Raw genomic sequence first — 22,389 nt, forward strand, 5'->3', positions numbered from 1 at the left:
GCTCAACAGGTAATTTTTATAAGATAGAATTTTGAGGTGTATAATGGCAGAACTTTTTTTTGCTACTCTCCATAACTAAAGGGCATACCCTTGACCCTTTGGTCATAAGCAACATCTTAAACCACTTTTGCACTCGTAGTAATGCCTTGTTCCACTTCCTGATGGAGCTCTGTTCTTCATGCCCTCTTTTAATGCTTGTGTCTCTATCTCCTTGCTAATGCCATCAATGGTTAAATTATATATATTTGTTTCATCACTTCAGATGATGTTCATCCTGTTGCAAGCCCTACTCTGCCACAAAAGGCATTTGCTAACCAGATCCTTGTTGAATAGATCCCTGTCTACTGTGGAGGCTACGCCTTCAGTACATATGTGTGTCAGGTTTGGAGTTAGTGGGTGAAGGTAGATAGTACTGCTGGAGGAGCATCTCTGCACCATCATAGCGGCTTTTGGAAGCGCCACTAGCTGTCCATAGTACTGGAAAGGCTGGGCCATCCTTGTGTATGGACAACTATCTTTTCTTGGATTTTTTTTGCCAGAAATTGAAGACGTAATGAGAAACATGGCATCACTTGGAAGTCAGTTGATGTGATGAATGACAGTGGCACAGACTGTAACTGCCACACACCTTTTTTCAAGTTGTTGTCAGAAGAAATTTCCTAGGGATCTCGAAAGTATCCCCCCCCCAAAAATCCATACAGACTAAGATGTTTATCACTTCAAAAGGTGTAAATCTTCAGTTTGTGTTGTAGAGTAGGAAAAGACTGAATTGTAAAAAGTCCCAATCTGATCTCTTGCCATATACTCGCAAGATGGTGTTGGCATGCCACCACCCCAGCCTCAGTCTTACTCCTGCAGTTGAGTAGGACTTCAGTATGCCAAATGATGCACAGGATTGCATCCTCAACTGTAATTATAAAGTCATTTGGTTGCCTGTTAATCCAAGTTAACCCCTTTCTTAGTGTCCTCAAAATACTTTGCCTCAAGACTGTTCCAAGGTTTAGCATGTACTTTTGTCTAAGAACAAATATTTCCAAGCCTTATTCTTTATTGATCAGCTCTATTCAGACATTAGGTTTCCTCTCATTCAAAGAATGCATGGAGGGAAAGCAGGGTCATAAATGCTGTCCTTTTTTCAAATGTCCCCACTGGCTTCACCTCTGATTTTTGCATATTGAAGACCTGAAGAGGGCTTCTGAGTGCTGAATATGTTTAAAATACCTCCTTAGACCTTTGTGGTGAACATGCAGTGGTCGGGTGTGGCATGGGCAACGTTGGTGCATGTGGGCCCCTCTCCTTTGTGTGTTCTTTAAATGCAAGTAAACCTAATGGCTGAGTAGGGTGATTATCTTGCTATATTTAATTGTTTACTTCAAATCAACAAATTTTTCCTCAACCTTTCCTCTTTTTCTCATTGGTACACTTTTATCTAACTTAGAATTCTTGGGTGCTTCCCAGAGTTTGGAAGATTACTTTTAAAATGTAATAAATTACAATTACTATTACATGGCCCCAAAAAGTAATAAATTACCATTGCAATTGCTCTGAAAGTAACTGATTACTTTACCATTACTCAAAAGTAATCACTACAATTGCACTTGTTACTTTTTTAAAAAAATGTAGTGCCTACAAGGTGCTGGCCTTGGCTGCTGCAAATCTAAGTAGCCTAAAACAAAATTAAAAATAAACACACACACAGGGTAGTAGAATATTTTTTTTATCCGTAAGATTAACAGAATGGCATAACAGAATCTCACATCCACCCCCCACCTCAGCAGTGGTGATACCCCAACATATACTTTTTCACTCAAAATTGAATGTTATACTTGAAATGCTGTTTTACGATACATTTCTGTTGTGTTCTTAGAGCAAAGATGAGACATGTCAGACAACAAATGTCTTTTTACACTCATTATGTTGCCACCAGTCCTGAACAGGCATTCTAGTGTGGCTCTTCAAGGCATGCCTGTGTTGTGCTGCAAAAAACAACGCAGCATCCCTTTCAACTAAAACACATTTTGATCAACATAGCAATCCCTTATCATCAAAGAAAAATGCAAACTTTAGTACTTTACTAGTTGCCTTTGTAATTTTTTTGGTCAACCCTATAACTTAAAGGTAACTTAGTTCTGTACATACTTACCTGGGAGTAAGTCCCATTGAACTCATTGGGTAGACATGTATGCACAATTGAACTGTCAGAGGTAGAAATTAAGAAACATAATGTAGGTAAACAGAAAATGCACGTATCAAAAGTAATCCACCAGAATAAATGTTATCCCTTCTCCTGCAATTAAAATTGCACATCATGTAGTGAAACTATGAAATTTGCTACCATAAGAAGCGGTGATGGGCACCAACTTGGATGGCTTTAAAAGAGGATTAGACAAATCCATGGAGGATACAGCCATCAGCGGCACCTAGCAATGATGGCTATGTTCTACTTCCACTGTCAGAGACAGGATGCTTCTGAATATCAGTTGCTGGGAATACAAGTGGGGAGAGGGGTTCTCGTGCCCTCAGGTCCTGCTTATGGGCTTCCCTTTAGGGCATCTGGTCGCTGTGAGAACAGGATCCCGGGCTAGATGGGCCACTGGTTGGATCCAGCTGGCTCTTCTTATGTTCTTGTATGTATTGGAACAAACAACAAAAGTTACTTGTGAGACCATACAGACCAGTGATAGCCAACGTGGTGCCCTCCAGATGTTGTAGGACTACAATTTCTATCATCCCTGATAATTGGTTATGTTGTCTGAGACTGATGGGAGTTGTAGTCCAACAACATCTGGAGGGCACTATGTTGATGACCCAGTTAGATTAACACAACTCCCTTCCCATCTACCCACCTATTTCAAACATGTCCAGACAAGTATGTCTCTTAAATTCTATGTCTGGCAGCGCATTCATGTCAGAGGTAAAAGCTAATCTTCAATCCTACCTACTTATCCATTTACCTCAATGAGGCTTAATTTGGAGTAAACATATATAGGACTGGACTCCTCCAGAATACATTTCAGCATTTCAGGGGCTATACTTTATTAATGCTCTACCAACTACAACTACCAACTGCCGCTTATGTACATATATTGTCTCAGGCTAAGCTACCCCAGAGGGTTGTTGCAAAGATAAATGGGGGGAGGGAATGGCAATGGTCATGGCATTCACAAATCAAAAGTAAATCTGGGGAGGGGGGCACACACAAGTAATAAGATGTTAACAGGTGAAGCTTTCCCCATAATTGTATTTTCATACAAAAAAGGCTTACTCATTCTAATTTTTACCTGCCCCACAGCTGTCCATAAGAGCCTGATCTCCTGCAATGCCACCCCTAAACCATGCAAAGAACTCAAGTAAAAAAACCAACCACAGAATTTGGGCATATTTTTTAAAATAAGAACATCTGTAACTGTATGAAATATGACATTCTCAGGCAAAAAGAAGTTACGAGACAGTAGACATAAAAAACCCCACACAAAGCCTTGAGAAAGAGCGACAAAAATACTCTGAGCATGAGCATTTTCACATTTTAACATTATTTTTGCTTATTTACTGCCTTGGGCACTCCCTAATTCTCAGCCTAATCTATCTCACATGGCTGTTGTGAAGATACAGAAGGCAGAATTAAAATGGCTGCAAAAGGAAACTAAGGCTTCAATCCAATACAATCCAGTGGTCTTTCGTCTCTCCACTGGTAAGAGAGGGGAGGTGGGGAGGGAGGCAGAGGCCACCGCTCAGAGCTTTGTACGCCAAATTGCGTGCAACCCCCCCTTCTCTCAGCCAGCAAACATAGTATCTCTCACTCAGCCACCTCCCGGACCCTGCGCTGCCACAAAGCAAACATTTTCCCTTGGGGTGCAAAAAAGTTAAAACTGCAAATGCAGCAAAGTAGCCAGGGAGCGCTACTCCCACGGACCAAGTGCAAACACAGTATTCACATGTGCGCTCACTCTCTATCTGTCTCTCTCCTCATCTCACCTCCACAGTTCCTTACGTCCATCTTGCCGCTGCCTCCTTGCCCTCCAGCTCCTTTCTGCCTCCACTCCATTCTTCTCCACTACCGTGCATTTCTTTAAACCATTTTTTCTCCATTCCACCCAAGTCTCACTCTTCACCTCCTCCCTCGTCGCCTCCTCAACACCCACAGAGCATGGGGGAAGAGTGATGCTGCACAGAAGCACGTGATTGTTATCAACGAATCAGAGGATCAGAATGTTACCCCTGCTCTCCCCAAGTAACACCCAAAACAAATGCCTGAAACATTACAATTACAGCTCAAAAGTAATGAAATTACTCCTACTATAAACAAAATGTAAAGAAAATTACCCATTCGTTCCTCAAAAATGTAATAAATTACAAGTTGTTGTTTTTTTAATTGTGTTTTTAAATTGTTTTTTGTGTTTTAAAATTTGTATATTTGTTTTTATTGTTGTTAATTGCTGTAAACCGCCCAGAGAGCTTTGGCTATGGGGCGGTATATAAATTAATAAATAAAATAAATAAGTAATTTGTATCTCCTAACGAATTACTTCCAAACTCTGTTGCTTCTTCATTAGAGCCCCTTAGTGCTGCTGCTGCACTAATTTCCCACAATTAGTTGGAAATGCAGTTAAAATGGAGATTCTACACACCATTCAATACAGTATCATTCATACATTTAATATTCCTCCCACTGTTGTCTCTGATTAAATAGGTTTTGCAGGTTTTTGTGGTGCTTCAAATAACAGCAAAACATATTTGACCACCTAGTCAACAAAAGTATGCCACAGACAATTATGACTGTAGCATGCTATCTTGATCTCTGTTGTCTTGCCCACTGGCAACATTTAGAGTGTAAGCTCGTTTTTTTGCTTATCAATTGTAAAGTACCATCAGCTGTATAGCGCTGCCAGGTCACTCCAGGACATCATCCCTTTACTTTAAGAGAGGCCCCACCTTCCGGGTCCCTCTGTCTCCAGTGCTACAGCCAATCAGTGACCAAGATTAATGTCCTTTCATGCTGATTGGCAGAGTCACTACAGGAAGCAACTGTGTGTGAGAGAGTTTTACAGAGAGGAGAGTGGACAGCCAGACCACCCGAGTATTTACTTTATTTAGGCAAAGATTCCCAAACTGTGGTCCCTGCTTTCTTTGTCCCTGTGCTGGGGCTAGCTGGAGAGGGGGGGGAGTGTTACAGCCCATTTCTATGCATGCTGTCTTGGAAGTAAGGCCTGCCATATTCAATGGTGCTTACTACCAGGTAAGTGTGTGTCTCAATAACAGCTGGAGGAAGAAAACTCTGAAATCCCATACAATTTTTTGCTCGAAAGCAGTAACTAAAAACCTTCTTGAATTGATACCTTGCTCTTTTGAAGCAATCGTTCCTAAAATGTTGGGTGCAACATTCATTGATAAGTTCACAACTCTTGATTTTCAACAACATTCTTTTAAAAATGAATTAATATCTTCGTAGCCTTTAAAAGTTCTTTAAATCACTGATAGTGCAATATTTCATACGTCTATTCAGCAAAAAATGCTACTGAGTTCAGTGGAGCTCATTCCCAGCATGACCAGGTTCAGCAGGCCAATGGGATCTGCTTTCCATGGACAAACACACAAAGGATTTGTTTGTTTGTGCTCGTGTGTGTATGCGAACAAGCGAGCGTGCACATAGTTAACTCTCTCTTGTTTACACAGATCCCAACCCAGCTACAAAAAAAGAGGGGGGGGGAGATGTGTGGCTTTGTTCCAGCCTAAAGCCAGGAGTTAGGGAGGGAAAGAGATTTTTTTGCAGGGGAGGGAAGGGAGGGGAGTGTGTGTGTAGTTAAATATAGCTGGGTGTGAGTCTGGATGTTTCTGTTGTGCATCGGGAAGATGGACTTATGTTCCTGTAGATCTTTCACCTGCTCTGCTGATCTTAGCCTAGAATAGATCAGGCGATGCATTTCAGATGGGAGGGGTTGAAAGTGATTTAAGATTTAGAGCACTAGTATTGAGAAGCTCATGCTGGGATAAATTCAAGATTTAAATAGTAAAAAAACAAGAAATGTATTTGTTGTGGTTACATTAATACTTCATAATAACTACAGTATTTCTTTTTGTTTTCATTTTTGAGCAAAAAGAATTTGAAATCGTCACTCAGCCATGAAGCTCGCTTGATGCCCTTGGGCCAGTCACTATCTCTTAGTCTAACCTACCTCACAAGCTTGTTGTGAAGATATAGAAGAAGGTATAAAAAGGCTGCAAAGGGGGATTTAGTGTTTGTATCATAGGCACCAAATCTTGCTTCCTTTTTTCTCCACTCCAGCCCCCTTAGTATACCTCTAGGCTGCAACCAATCCGGCATCATTATTGTGTATGCATAAGTCCAAATTGTATTATATCCTCTGCCTTTTCCTTGCAAGAGAGCCTAGGCTATAATCCTGCACCCACTTACCTGGGAGTAGCCCCATTAAACACAAAGACTTCTGCCCCTTCATTGATTCCTTGACAATGGAGCCTAGACAATGGAACCTAGTATGTTGGATAGGGATAGGTTTGCTGGTGTCTCTGAGTATCTTACTTTTTTCCATAAAATTGACTGCATACAGTTGTATGGAAGAAAGTTGCACACTGGGCTGAGGGCAGCCCTTATTACTGTAGCCTGGCTTTTCCCTTACCCACTTCTGTGAATGGATATAGGACCTTGTCCCCTTTGCATCTCCCCAGCAGTGTCATCTGTCTTTACCTCCGTGCCACAGTTGTAGTTTTCAGGCAAGTGTTGGTGATGAAAGCCGACATTAGAAAGTCAAGATGGGGAGACTGAAGCCTGGCCAAGGGTGTCCCTTCTGCCTGTTAATCATGGCAACAGTCTTCAGATACTCTGGCATGGATTTCAGAACCCAGCATGTCTCAAGAAGCCTTTTTCATATGAATACCACTTTCTACCTCTGGATCATACTGGGCTGTGGCCAAAACAGTCCTGTAGCTAGCCTTCCTTGTTAGGTGGGGCAGCCACATTTCTAGGCAGGGCATTTGGGGTAGAGAGGATGTGAGGGCCAGGACAGGCTCCATCCAGAGAGTGTGTTAACTTATATGAATGAAGTTTAATCTGTTGAATTGTGTCACCCTTTTTTGAGAGATCCCTAGGAATACCAGACTTAAAAGCTTGACTTTCCCTATAGCTACATCCCCTTTCACCTGTGTTCTGTCCCTGTGTTCTGATTCTTCATGAACTGAACAACTTGGTAAAGAAAGTGAGCTCCTGAGCTTGGCTTTGATGCTCCATTAGGTATCTCAGTTTTAGGTTCCACCTGAAAAACAAACCTGTTCGTGCTACAAGTTTAGGGAAGGGCAAAGAGAAAATAAATACCATAGGGTGTGTGTTAACTCCTTCTAGTCTTGTTCCTGGCCTTTAGATTTTCCTTCCTTTTGGACAATCGAGACTTTTTTTTACCTGGCTGCTATATAAAAGACTAACTAAGCAATTGGAAACTAATTGTGAAAATGGTTGGATTGTTTTAATTGGTTGCTGGGTTGATTTTTCTGTCCAGAAACCCTGAAAAGGTCTAATGATAAGCTGCACTTATTGGGAAAATTAGAGTTTAGGCCTGAATTTCAGCCTAGGTGTCCAGCCAGCCAGCTAATTGTAGTGTACACAGCAATATTTCTATTCATCTAGGACTGTTTACATCCTCTGCCATCAAGTACTCAAGAAACAGAAGAAAAAAATAACCACTATGAGTATAGTGAGTGCTTTACAAGAGTAGAGGGTAGCCATTTTTATATCACTTTAAGTTACCTCTTTATTTCACCATTCAGCAATAAGCGCCCAATCCTGCTTTACTCATTGTAATAAATGAAAAATAAACTCTTACTTCTGACTGCATGTAAACAAACATGCCTCTTTACTGCTGGCTGGGTAGGCAGCACAACTGAAATGGAAAAGCAGAGCAAAGAAAAGTCCAAGAGGTGGAGTCTGTCTAGCCCATAATACAAAGCATTATGTATAATACAATAATATTTAACTCTTCAAGGGTCATGTTACTATACAGGCTGTTTTTTTTCAGGATCACTTAAGTGATTATAGGGTGATTGTGAGCGTGAAAAATCCACCCTAAGTCAGGGAAGGTCTTTGAGTGAGAAGACTTTTGGGGGCTCTTCCAGATGAGGCTTTTGTCATGCACTTGCCCTGCCTTATTCACAGCATTTTTCAGAGGGTCCTTTTTTTAAATTCCTCCTGTTCTTAAAGTGAAGCTACATTCTTTAGATGGAGGGTGGTGTTGTCTGTCATGTAACAAATTAAAAAAGACAATTTCCCAAAGAAATCCTGGGGGGGGGGGAAGCACCATTCTAAGGGTTGCCCCTTCCCGACTACAGACCTGTACCAAGACACCATCTGGCCTTCTACAGCTTTTTAGAATGTTCAGGTACGTGATCAGGGAGGCCAGCAGCAAATGAATGGAACCGTAATATTTTGGCTATCTTGCCAAAAGTCAGCCAAAAACAACCAGATTTATAAATTCAATATAAAAACACAACAGCAGTGGATAAATGAAATCTATTTCTCAAAGTAGCAGTAAATAGAAATCAAAGCAATGCCAGCAGTCCACAGATTATAACATCAACAACCACAACACAAAGGAACTCTAATCATATAGCCACAAGAGTGGCTGTATACTATAGCCAGCATGAATGAGGATAATTGGTCTTTGGTCCAGCTGAAATTTCAGTATTAGAGCTGTAAGAACAATTCAGACCTATTCCACCCCTTGGTCTCCTTGATGTTTGACACAATCAGCATGAAAAGGAAGGGTGTTAGCCACTGAGATGAATCCTTGTCCTTTCGTGATCACTGGACCCAACCACCTGCTCAGTTTCCCTGCTTTTTAAAGTTTGATGGAAATATCTGTTGACTATAGGTATGTTCTTAAACCGCAAGGGTTTTTTGCCAGTTAGTGAATAAGAACTATATCCACAACACAATTAATCAACAGGTAAATAGGACAGCATTGACTTGCTGCCTAAAAGATAATAGAGTAGTTCTTGAGCAGCTCTTGAGAAGGAATCCCATACAAATGGGGTGCAACAACTGGCAAGGACTTCTCCCTGATTACCAAAAGGCTGGGGGCACATGGTCCCAGACCATTTAGTACTTTAAAGGTCAAAACCATCATTTCAAATTGTGCCTATATATGCAGATATCTGTGTAATATTCTCACTGTGCAAAGCACCCATCAGTAATCTGGCCACTACATATTGAGCTGATTGAAGCTTCCAAAGGGGCAGCTGCACATATAACTAACCTGAGTGTGGTTAATGCTTCATTGTATGAGGGGGTGATCCCTGCTCCCTTGAAAGAGGTGATGGTGCAGCCACTCCTAAAGAAACCGGCCCTGGACCCCTGGGATTGGAATAACTATCAATTAGTCACAGATACTCCCTTCTTGGGGACAGTAGTGGAAAGAGTAGTGTGGGATAAGGGGGGTGTAACCCTGCTCTGACTTCTTGATCTGTCTGTAGCTTTTGAAACCACTGACCATGGTGTACCATTGGTCTGCCTCTGTGGAATGGGAATTGGGAGCCCTGGGCTACAGTGCTTCTGGTTCTACCTATGGGACCAAGTCCAGAAAGTAGCACTGGGAAAGTACTTTAAAGCCCCCTGGCAATTATGCTATGGGATGCTGCAGAGCACTATTTTATCCCCAGTGCTATTGAATATCCATATGAAGCTTCTGGGAATGGTCATTAGTAGTTTTAGGGCATGGTGCCATCAGTATGCTGATAACCAGTGTGCTGATGACACCGGTCTATTTTTCCATAACACCTGAATTGGGAGAGGACCTGTGGGCTGTAGAGCAATGCCTAAATTCAGTGGTGAGATAGATTAGGCAAAATAAGCTGCAATTGAATCTGGGCAAGATGGAGGCACTGTGGATGAGTAGTCCCTGTCTTCGATAAATTGTTCAGTTGTCTGCCCTGAATGTGGTTGCACTCCCCCTGAAGGGTATTTAGTCTAGGGGTGCTTCTAGACCCTGCTCTGTCTCTGGAGGCCCAGGTAGCCTAAATGGCTAGAAGCACCTTTTACCAACTGCTCCTAGTAGAACAGTGGCCCATAATTATATTGGGCAAAATCCACTCCGAAGTTCTTCTGTGCAAGCTCTGTTGAAATGAATGAGAGCAGTGTAATAGGCCAGTTCCAGCAGTGTATGTTTCTAGAATGTTTAAATTTTGTTGCTTTTAATTTTATACCACTTAAATATTGCTTAATTATAAGCTGCTTTGAGAGCTTCCTAAAAAGCAGTGTAAAAATGTTGTAAGTAAATATGCAATGCTTGCAAACGTCTTGTTGGTTGTGTTCATTAAGATGTTATGGAGGGGGGGCTAGACTTGCAGCTTTCCGTTCTGATGTCACCTGTGCTTTTAGCATAATGTGTTGTTTGAACCTGAGTTCTGTATCAGGCCATTTTTCTATTACAAATTCATTTGTAAATATTTATTTTCCATAATCTTATCCCTCGCTCCCTCTCGCCCTCTCCATACTGTCTCACATTTTTCAACTGCCTACTTAATACTTGTGTTTCATATTATTTTCCCTCATATGTATTTGTTTGGAATTTCCAGCCTGAAATGTTTGATTTTTTTTAACCTTTCTTGTTCCCTTTGTCTTGTTTTTCTTATTTTTATTGCCCTGTTGTTTACAACTTGTTCCAGATTAATGCAGTCTGTAAATTTTAACTATGTTCCCTTGACCCCCACCCTATTTAAATACTTTAATATCTTGTTAAAACAAGTGCTGATGCAACTCCTGATACTTGTGGTATACCCCTGACTACTCTCCTGCCTTGTTACATTGTTCCTTTTTAAAAAATTGTTAATGTTTTATTGTTGCCCGTTATTTGAATGTTGTAGTGGGTGGTTGCAATGCAGCATTAGAGAAACTGTGTCTGGTGTTGCGTTTGTTTCAAAGCTGTGTTTTATTACTTTAACAGTTTCCACACACCCACATTGCCTCCTCTTCCATCTAAATAAATGCTGTTGTAAACTGAGATCATTTTTCTTGCCTGTAGGTATGGTCGTGTCATTCTCACTCTTTGAATTCCTCCATCAGTCTCTTCCTCCACTTCCACTGCCTCATGCCACTAGCGTCACATAATTCAAGATTTTTTGCTTAGCATAGATGTTAACACCCCTGTATCTTTGTAGGTTTTGGGACATTGCTGTGCCCTTAATTGCTCTATTGCCCATGTGGGTGTGTTTAAACAAGTGCTCTATGTTCCCCTTTTCAAATTGGGAAACTTTGTTTTGAAGGATGGTGCATAAATAAATAGCTAATATAAATAAGTTATTTCATTAATTTTTCAAACTTTATTTCATCATCATGACGGTGTGCTTTAAGTTGACATTTTGCTTAGAAAGGTGGGATCCAAGCGTGTGTATGCATCTAAGTGTGTGTGTATAATCAGAGCTTGGAAAAGTTACTTTTTTGAACTACAACTCCCATCAGCCCCAGCCAGCATGGCCACTGGATTGGGCTGATGTAGTTCAAAAAAGTAACTTTTCCAAGCTCTGGTGTATATGTACTGAATGTGTGTGTGTAAATATAAAAAAACTAGCTCCCAACACTACATCACAGTATAGCATTACCAAGAAACTCAATACATAATACAATTGCAATGGGACTAAACTATTTCTCACAGCAGACATTAGGTTCAGCATAAACAAACCTTGATCACAAAGATGTCACCAAGGTATCTGGGTGCGACTCATCTGAATCTACTTCAGTTTGGGCTCAGGCTTGGTGTCAGAATTGAATCAGCCTTGGTCATACTGATCAAGAGAGGGACAGGGGAGTGTGATCCTGTTACTCTTACTCGATCTCTCACTACCATTGACCACGGTTTTCTCTTGGATTGACTGTGTGGGATGCACTGGGTATTAAATGAACTGTATTACAGCAGTTCTGTTCCTACTTGCGTGGTTGAGTCCAGAGAGTAGCACTGGGGAGTGCTTTGAATCACGAGTGGCCTTAATGCAGTGGTGGACTGGATGAAGGCCAATGAGAGAGTTTGAATATTGGGAAGGCAGGCTCTTCGGGTGGGCAGTTTCTATAGTTGAGGCCGGTTGCCTGATTTGGCCAGGTTTGCATCTCTGTAAAGGAGCAAGTGCATAGCTTGGGAATACACCTGACTTTATCTTTCTCATTAGAGGCCCAAGTGATCTCTGTGGCTAGGAGAGCCTTTTACCAGTTTTTTTTACTGGTATGCCAGCTATGTCCATATATGGTTTGAAATAACCTGGTTACAGTAGGGCCCCGCTTTACAGCGCTTCGCTTTACAGCGTTCCGCTAATACAGCGGTTGTGAATTGTAGAAAGGCCCCACTTTACAGCGCTTGTTCCACTTTTACGGCGGTTTTTTGCCGCCGGGCACCATTTTGGTCAATGTAAGTCAGTAGGATCCGCTTTACAGCGGTTTTCGCTTTACAGCGGGGGTCCGGAACGTAACCCGCTGTATGAGCGGGGCCCTACTGTACTGTAATCCATGTTTGGTAACAGTGAGACTGGATTATTGCAATGACTTTTAGGTGGGGCTGCCCTTGAGCCTGGTTGAGACATTCTGGCTTGTGCAGAATGCAGCAGCTAGACTGCTGATGAGCGCAGATGGCTAACAGCATGCCATGCCTCTGCTAAAACATTGCACTGGCTGTCCATGTGCTACCAGGCCAGGTTCAAGGCTCTTTGTGTTGATATACGCAGCCCTAAACATCTTGGGTCCAGGATATCTTAAGGACTGTGTGAACCCTTATATCCCAGCTTGATCACTGAGATCATCTGGAGGAGTTGTGTTAGCTGTCCTCCATGTCACAGAGGTCTTAACTAGAAGTCGTCCCACATATCGCACTGGCCTCAACTACAAGTCACGCAATTTTGCGTCATCAGTCCCATGCAGTGGAATACCCTTCCAGCAGAGATTCATCAGGCATCCTTGTTATTGACTCTTGACTTTTGAAGAGCCTGTAGAGCTTTTAAAATGTTCTTGATTAGCCAGTCAGTTTAATTATTATTTTTATGGTGTATATATTATACATCAGCTTCTAAATATTTTACATGAGTTGGAGATAGATAAACACACACTTTTATTAATAAATAAGTAAACAAATCTTTTATTCCATTACTGCAAGTGCAAGGAACCCTGTGGTTCTCCAGATGTTTCTGGACTATTGGCCAAGCTGATAGAGGCTTATAATAGAGTCCAACAACTGGGGTGCCAGTGTTAGCCTACTTGCCTTTCTTGCTTGTAACCTACATTCGTATACAGTAATCAACCTATGTTTCTGCTTCTTTACTCTGTTTTAAAAAGTCTGATTTGTGACTGTTTTCTCTTGTGGAAGTCATTGCTGTGTGTACAAAAAATGTGCTGTTGTTGCCATTGAACATGGGAGTGGTTTTAGCCAGCAGAACCAGTTTGGCAATGTTTCTGACTCACCTTCACCTTTTGTGGGAGGAGTAGCTGTGAAACAGGTGATTTTTCTTGACTTTTCTCAACCTGGCCGTTTGAATGGTCAGTTATTTTTTAAAAAAATAGTCATTATTTCTTATGCTTACACAAAAGCACTGCTGTGAACAACTGTGTTGACTTTCAAAAATGGCATAAACTTTGCAGAAGGCTCAAGCAGCACTAGCAAAGAGTTGTGTTATAGAGACACCAAGAGATCTTTTGGACATTTGAAGGGCCCAGGGGATCAAGATTCAAGAGCAAGACCCATAGCTCTGTTGTTCATGAGATTGCAGTATAAGGAGGAAGGGAGAATTGTTCATTTCACCCCTCCTCCCCAGAATTCCTTGTAGACAGTTTCCTATTTCAGTGACATACCTGAGCCAGAACAGCTTTTTTAAAAATTGAATCCCAGAAGTACTAGACAAGATCCAGGTGAAAAAACAGTAATAGATGTGTCACCACTGATTCAATATGTGCACAAATTTGGCTTTCAACTTTCCTGAAAAAGGCTTTAGTGACACCATCTTCAAAATACTCTGTGGAGGCGACCATCTGCATAGATGTGCATGTGCACATTTGTTTACATGAGGGAGAGAGAAGCTGTATAGCCACATGACTGTCATGCAACACACACTGTCACCATTGCCGCCTCCTTCTCCTCCTTCTTAATTACATTTATTAGTTGCTTTTCTCACAAAAAGAGACCTAGCCAACTTACAAAAAGACACAAACATTAAAAATAAGTATAAAAAACCCCACAACAACATGAAAACTGAAAAACACATCTATGATATATATAAAAAGGCAGGTCTACCACAACCCACCCTATTAAAGAAGAAAAAAAGAGGCCACAAATATGCCTAATACCCTACAGATTAAGGGCTTAAAGCTTGGGTGAAAAGAAATGTTTCTGCCTGCTGCTTAAAAATATAGAATAAAGATGCCAGGCATGTCTCCCTGGGGAGAGCATCCCACAAGCAGGGAGCTACCACTGAAAAGGCCTGTTCTCATGTTGCCACCTTTCACACCTCTCTCAGACAGGGTATATGCAGAGTGGCCTCAGGTGATGAATACAAGGTCCAGGTTGATTCATGTGGAGGGAGGTGTGTAAGGTTTTATAGGTTGAAAACTGGCACTTTGAATTCAGCTTGGAAACTAATTGGTAGCCAGTGCAGTTGGGCCAGAATTGATTTTATATCATCAGCCTGTCTTGCCCCAGTCAGCAGTCTGGCTGCTGAATTCTGCACCAGCTGCAGAATGGAATACTATAAATAATACAGAGCAATATTCATTGTTATGTGGACATAGAGTGACAATTTTATTAAAAACAAATACAGACACAGTGACACCTTAAGAAATAAAAGGGGTTCCATAGAGGACAGGGAACAAGTTGATCCTTTACTTTCTCTTTACTTCACTTTGGGACCTTGATAGAAGTAAGGGCAAAATCTTCCCTGCTGACTCATGACAGGGCTCAGGTGTTCTTGAAAAATATACACATGCTCCCCCTTCATAAACATCTTGCTTATTGCAATGAGAGGAATTTTTCTATCAAATATTTTAAAGTAGAATAGTAAAATCAAACAGCTCTGTTTTCCCTGAAGCCCTCTGGAATATAAAAAAGGTCTCCATTTTCTTCCTAAAGGTGGTGGGCCTTGCTCGGCAATGAATTTCACAGAATGAATGCCACCAACTAGAAAATCCCTGTTCCTTGCAGATGCAGTGTTTGCTTCTGAAGATTAGCCAGCTCTGAGCTAAGCCTTGTTGATGGATGAAAACCATTTTGCTACCTCGAGCAGAAAATGCATATTGTGCCCTCCCTGATAAAATATAATAAACTGAATCATTTACATTTTGCTGCCCTTTAATTCTATCGCAAAATCTTCTTCCTGAGGTGAGTGGCCTAATTCTGCCTAATTGCTGGACTGCGACTCCCATCAGTCCCAGCAAGCATGGTCAAAGGTCAGGGATGAAGGGAGTTGTGGTTTGGCAGCATCTGGGGGACTGGGGATTGCCCACACCTGTGCAAGTTATTTTAGGTTATATTGATGTTTGATACCAGGAGCACAATCCAACTCGTATTTACGCTGGGCTGAGGGGAGTAAGGTATGGCAGGCCCTGGCTGAGTCAGCAGGGTCCCGGCTCTGCAGAGCTCTGCCAGTAGAAGCCCCCCTGCTGCAGCATAGCAAGGGCTCAGGTGGGGATTCTCTGGGGAAGCTGAGCCCAACAGGAGGGGTGCTGGTGGAAGCCAGCATAAGGCCTGAAAAAGAGGCATTCTAGGGGGCGTGTTAGACAAGGGACCAAGGATTTATGTGAGATCTAACTCCTGTTCAGAGTGCTCCTGCTAGTCCCAATCTGGGCCAAAGTTACACTGAGAAAAAGGTCAGTCATATAGGTTCCCAACCTTTATGAGTATGGGATCCCCTTTGTAACATCACAGTTTTGCGATCCACACATGCAAATTGTTGTAATTTTAGTTTCTATTAATTGAAAAACAGTTGACAATGAGGACATTGAACTTGTCAAGGATTATCAATACCTTAATAATCAATTAACCAAAATGGAGACAAAAGTCAAGAAATCAGAAGGCGGCTAGGACTCTGGAGGGCAGCTATGAGAGAACCAGAAAAGGTCCTCAAATGCAAAGATGTATCACTGAACACTAAAGTCAGGATCATTCAGACCATAGTATTTCTGATCTCTATGTGTGAATGTGAAAGTTGGACAGTGAAAAAAGCAGATGTCAACTCATTTGAAATGTGGTGTTGGAGAGCTTTGTGCATACCATGGACTGAGAAAAAGACAAATATTTGGGTGTTAGAACAAATTAAACCAGAACTATCTTTAGAAGCTAAAATGATGAAACTGAGATTATCATACTTTGGAGACATATTGAGAAGTCATGATTCACTAGAAAAGACAATAATGCTGGGAAAAACAGAAGGGAGTAGAAAAAGAGGAAGGCCAAACAAGGGATGGATTGATTCCATCAAAGAAGCCACAAACCTGAACTTACAAGATCTGAACAGGGTGGTTTATAACAGATGCTATTGGAGGGTGCTGATTCATAGGGTTGCCATAAGTCAAAATCGAGTTGAAGGCACATAACAATTAATTGAAAAGAATACGTAATGAAACATTAAATAATGTCACTTTGTATTCATCACAAAAACGAATATGATGATATTTATTACCTGCCCTTCACTGGAAGGTCCCAGGGCAGGTTACAGCAATATAAATAATTTTTACAAATTTTGAAGGAAATGAAGGAGATCTAGAGTGATGAACAGAGCCTGGTTGATGCCAGGGCATTTGGACTCTGGTTTAAGTGTTCCATCTATATACAGTGATGACTCCTCATCAGCACTCTGCTGAGGAAGCTCCATAAGACAATAACAATTATAATAACAATGTCTAACAGACAGAATGTCAATAGATGAAGCTTTCCCCATAACTGTATTTCCATGCTAGAAAAGTCTGAATTTATTCTGCCTGCCACACAGCTGTTAAAATCACAAGATCCCTGTTCTTCCCCAATGCCAACCGTAAAACATGAAAAGAAGTTAAGAGTAAAAACAAAATCTGGGCAATTTAAACATATTTTAAAATAAAAAAATAATTTAAAATGAACATATAAAAACACAATCAAAGGCTTGATAAATAATAATAATAAAATTTAATTTATGTGTCTCCTATCTGGCCGATGGCCACTCTAGGCGACGTACATATAGTAAAATGCAGCAAAATACAATACAATAAAATATAATATAACAATATAAATTAAGATAACAACAATACAGGGTAGGAGGCATTTCGATCATAAGAACATTAAGCCTCCCCAGAAGTCCCAAAAGCCTGTTGAAAAAGCCAGGTCTTTAAGGCCTTGCGGAACATATGCAGGGAAGAGACGTGCCGAAGATCTTGTGGGAGGGAGTTCCAGAGGGTGGGGGCCGCCACTGAAAAGGCCCTCTCTCTAGTTCCCGCCAACCTAGCTGATTTGGTTGGCGGGACTGAGAGAAGGCCTTGTGTGGCCGATCTTGTCAGGCGGCATAGTTGGTGGCGTTGTAGGCGCTCCTTTAGATAAACTGGGCCGAGACCGTATTGATAAACAGCAATACAAATGTACTGAGCATGAGAAATTTCACATTTTAAAATTTACTTTGAAAATGAAATGGACTGCCTTCCAAATGGATTCCGACTTATGGCGACCCTAGGACTAGGGTGTTCATGGTAAGCGGTATTCAGACAGAGGGGGTTTCCCATTGCCTCCCTCTGTGGCTGAGAGGCAGTGACTGGCCCAAGGTCACCCAGTGGGCTTCATGGCTGTGTGGGGATTCGAACCTTACTTTACCCATCATGCATTTTGCTCATTTACTGCCTTGGGCTAACCGCTAACTTCTCAGCCTAACCCACCTCATATGGCTGTTGTGACGATATAGAAGGCAGGATTGGCTGCAAAAGGAGACTGGTTGCAGTCCTCACTTCACTTACTTGGGAGTAAGCCCCATTGAATTCTATAAGACTTACTTCTGAGTAGACCTGGTTAAGATTCCAGCCCAAGTTCTTGTATTATAGACATAAATTTTGCCTTCCTTAACCAGAATGATGAGCGTTGTACTGTAAAGCCTCATGTCCCCCTCACCAAGTAGTATAGCTTCAAACCTTCAAATGTATCTTAATCTGGTCTCATTACTGCAATTTGAGTTACCTGGGAGTAAGCCCCATTAAATATGAAGAGACTTACTTCTGAGTAGACATGTATAATTGTACTACAAATTAACTAAAATGTAAATGTACTGCCTTCAAGCCGATTCTGATTTATGGTGACCCTATGAATAAGGTTTTCATGAGGCTGAGAGGCAGTGACTGGCCCAGGGGCACCCAGTGTGCTTCATGGCTGTGTGGGGATTCGAACCCTGGTCTCCCAGGTCCTAGTCCAACACCTTAACCACTACACCACACTGGCTCTACAGTGATTTTTTTTTAATGAAAGCGCCTGAACTTTATCCTAACTCTTTGGGAATTCAGTTTATCATCATCATCATACTCTTAGCCATCACCTTTCCTAACGGGGCAGAACTTTTTATAAAACAAACAGCCCTTCCAGCAAGCCACAAATTATTTATAAAACAAGCAGGCAAGCACTTCCTTACTATCATCATTATAATTTCTTAGCCAACTTTCCCAACAAACCAGGCTAGACATCTGCAAAGACTCCTTAATGTTTTATAACTCAAGACTAGTTGCACAGCAAGTAAGCGCTGTGAATCTCCCCTTAACCAAAAAAGGGATTGGTGGGTGGGCGGGCAAAGAGGCCTCAATGATGCTTGATGCAACTATTAAGCAGTCAGGAGGCTTCTAGCTCCTGTTGCCTACTGTGATGCCTCAGCTTCTGCTGCTGCTACAGATTGGAAGCAGATATCCCACTCTCCTTCCTCTTTACCGGTCTGCCTGGAAGTAAGTAGATCCATTGATCTTCTCATTGCCACTGACAAAAGGCGGAGGAGGCACTGGAGCTTAAATAAGCCCAGCTGACCCCTTGTCTTGATGCATTCACACCACACATGCCTGGCTGGCCTGCATCTCATGAGATGAAGCTCATCTCTCTGTGTGGCGGGAACTGGCTGCCAGTCAGCCAGAACAAAGGAAAGGGAAGCAGAGGAGGCGCATGCACACATGGTGCAGGCTCGCAATTTGGTGGTGCACAGACCAGTCATTAATTATATTTTAAATTAATTAATTATTCCTCTCTTGGCTATTTGCGACCCCCCCTGGGATGACTTCCCACATCCCAGGTTGGGAACCACTGTTCTAAGAGAGTGATTCTAATGGAAGTAAATTGGGAGTGCTTACTTCCAGTAAGGTATTCATGAGAGCCACCTTTTTCTTTTTTGCTCCTGTGTACAGCTCCTGGCGGAGCTGATGTTCTGCCTGCTCAGAGGCTCCCAAATGGAAAATGGGTGCTGTGGAGCTTCCCGCAGGCTCCTCCTCTGCTGGCACTCCCTGTGCTGGTTTCCCATGAGTTGGATTGCTCCGCTAATTGCTTTGTCTTGCCTTTAAAATACGGCATTTGTACTGTGGAATTGTTATGGTGTATTTTGTATTTATTTGTGATATATTTAATGTTGTAAACTGCTTGGAGGCTTCTTTGAAGTATAACGCAGTATATAATTTACCTAAATAAATATTTATAGTAGTGGCCCTAGTTTGATGAAGGGAGTTGTCTCTCAGATATCCTCAATTTAGGCTGTTTCTGTTGGCTAAATACAGGGTACTACCATGAATTGATTTTTCTTTCGTGTATTTTATTTATTAAAATATAACCTGTCCTGTATGAAACTGATCTCAGGGTGGGGTGTAAGATTTTATTTATAACTATCATTCTATTAATCAAACAAGGAGCAGATGAAAAAGAAATCAACAATCTTAGAGAGCAGCTGTCTACCATATTATAGCACTGCAGAGTTAACAGTTCACAAACACTTGAATAAAATAACCAGGTGTTAACCTGGTGCTGAAAAAAAGCTGAGGTTGGCACTGGATAAACATCATAGAAGGTATTCTACAGTTGGGCCACCACTACGGAAAAGACTTGTATATATCCTAGAATTTGGAAAGGGAACACAGTTGTACGTAACTGAAGTTGTATTGATGTTCATAGTTTGTCCTTGAGTAGTGAATGCTGGGTTGGTGTATTTGTAAGAATCCTTTTTCTCCTTAGCACATCACATCCAAAATTCTCAGAATATGTGGACAGTACATGCAAATAGTAGGGACTGCCTTGCAGAGCTTTATGGAGATGTGGGATTTCCCCATAATTGTTATCCATAACTGAGGAAAGGTCAATGCGTTGTGTCAAATATATTAATGTAAATCAGCACTTGGTCTTGGAATGTCAGGGGCAGAGCAGATGCTATGGGAATGTGTATCCAATTACTTTCTATGGCCTGTGCTTTGGTCTGGAATAGGGGTCCTTTCTTGTGATGCAAAACATCTGGCATCCATAAAGTAGCTTTTTTTCTCTTTGTCACACATGCATACACATACATGCTGCTTAAAATTATGGTACAAAATAATCTGCCAGGCGTTTTTGTGAGAAATGGATTTGCAGCCAGAAGCTGAGTTATGAAGGGTTTTCAGGAACAAAGAAAGGGGTGGTTTTCTTCTGGAGTTTAATATGGGGGATTTTTTTTAGTGTCTGGGGATAAACAACAGAGTAGGGTGACTGGATCAAGGGAGAAGATAAGGTATGCTTTTAGAGGAAGAAGAACAATGCAGGAAACTGAGTTGGCCTTGTCCATATTGTTTCCTAAAGCAAAAATTCTACTGATACAGCTCCTTGCTGTTTTTGCCTAGCGATGGCACACACAGGATCTTCCCAGTTATTTATTTATTAAACTTCTATACCGCCCCATAGCCAAAGCTCTCTGGGCGGTGCACAACATTCAAACATAAAATACAATAGGTCACATATAAACAAATTTAAAACTTTTTTTAAAACTTTAAAATTATAAAATACCCAGCAGAATCAAAACAGTTTTCAACACATACTAAATAATGCTAAAATGCCTGCTCTTCACTGTCAGTGACGGTAGGGGGACAGACCTCCAAGAGGGCAGCCCTTGTTAATTGGTACACATGTATGCTAGAAGGGGTTCTTTTCTTACATTTGTATCCCATGTTTCTTTTCTCATGGAACCTAAGGCAATGTACACATGGTTTCTGCACTGTCACCCATCTAGGCACTGGCCATACTCTGCTTAACCTCAGTAAGGTGGTGGCTTGATGTTCCTTCAGACCATACCTGGGATCTTCTAGAAGATCTTCTAGGTGGTGAGAGAACGTTGGAGAAATGTGTGTTGGTGTGGTTTCACTCAATGATAAATATATGAGGTGGCAGATTGCTCTTTTTCTCCCTTTATAGAATTTTGAAAAACCTCCCCATTTCCTTTGGCACAGAGTTCTTTGCACAAAGCACTACCTCCCAGCAGTGCTTCTCTAATGACCATGCAACCACACAATGTTGTCTGGCCGTATGGTCATTGTAGAAAACATAGAAAGTGCTGCCAGCAGGTAATCCTTGAACCACAGGGAGGTTGCACATGGAGTCTTTAAAAAAGGGAGAAAAGACAGTTCTGCCAAGTCATATTTAAGAAGAAAAGTGCAACATCCTTCTTGTACTCAGCTTGAAAGAGCCAGGAGGTATCTCGTTTGCAGAGAGCAAAGACTTTTGTGATGGCACTAGTGCATAGTTGCAATTCTTTGGGATTGTGCGGGGCAGAAGTTGGCTTCTTTAGACTCAGTATTGACTTTAAAATATAAACCAGCAAGTATCTAGCCTGTGTAGTTGTGAAGATACTATTAAAAGTGTATGGGTGCTTGATGAAATTTCAGAAGCCAGAGGAGTTGCTAAATAAGAGTTTCAGTTGGTGGGTTTCAGTGCCTTCTGTTGTTCTAGGCATGGCAAAACCAGAATAAATTATAAGAATTGTAAAATAGTATTTTTCAAAAAGATGCATTCAAATTTGCATAATTAATACAATCCAATTTTTCTTGGGGCAGGATTTTTTCCTTTATTGCTTTTCAAAAATTTTGACACTGTGTGCACATATTAGGGATGGGATCCATTGGCCAGTCCCAGTCTGAAAGCATTCAGTCAACCTAATAGGCTGGTATGGATTCGAGTTTGTTCTTTTTCTGCTACCCACTGCTTATACTAATCTTTTTCCCCCTCCCAAATATATTGATTTTAATATCTATGCTTTTAAAGGAAATATCAATATTTTTTGTAAAAAAATCAGTATTTTGCAAGAATATATTGCTAAATGAAAGGAAATGCCAATAAAATAATTGATATTTTAGAGACAGATCTTTTTTAACAAAACCTTTTTTCGAAAATATCCACAGCAAATAGTTACATGAAAATTGGATCCACA

At 41.3% G+C, this 22,389-nt stretch overlaps 1 protein-coding gene across 5 annotated transcripts in view; it reads left to right on the forward strand.

Annotated features, from left to right (window-relative positions):
* The window catches only part of NTF3 (neurotrophin 3), a 186,684-nt gene that overhangs the window by 14,144 nt on the left and 150,151 nt on the right, over positions 1–22,389 (forward strand). The window contains exon 1 of one of the 5 annotated variants that reach the window (XM_061637903.1): positions 18,854–18,910. The exons of the other annotated variants lie outside the window; for them this stretch is intronic. The gene's annotated coding sequence lies outside the window, so the exon portion shown is untranslated. Of the gene's footprint in view, positions 1–18,853; positions 18,911–22,389 lie in introns of those variants that run through there. 5 annotated transcript variants of the gene reach the window in all.

This window comes from Rhineura floridana, chromosome 8 (genome assembly GCF_030035675.1).
Source record: "Rhineura floridana isolate rRhiFlo1 chromosome 8, rRhiFlo1.hap2, whole genome shotgun sequence".
Taxonomy (NCBI): domain Eukaryota; kingdom Metazoa; phylum Chordata; class Lepidosauria; order Squamata; family Rhineuridae; genus Rhineura; species Rhineura floridana.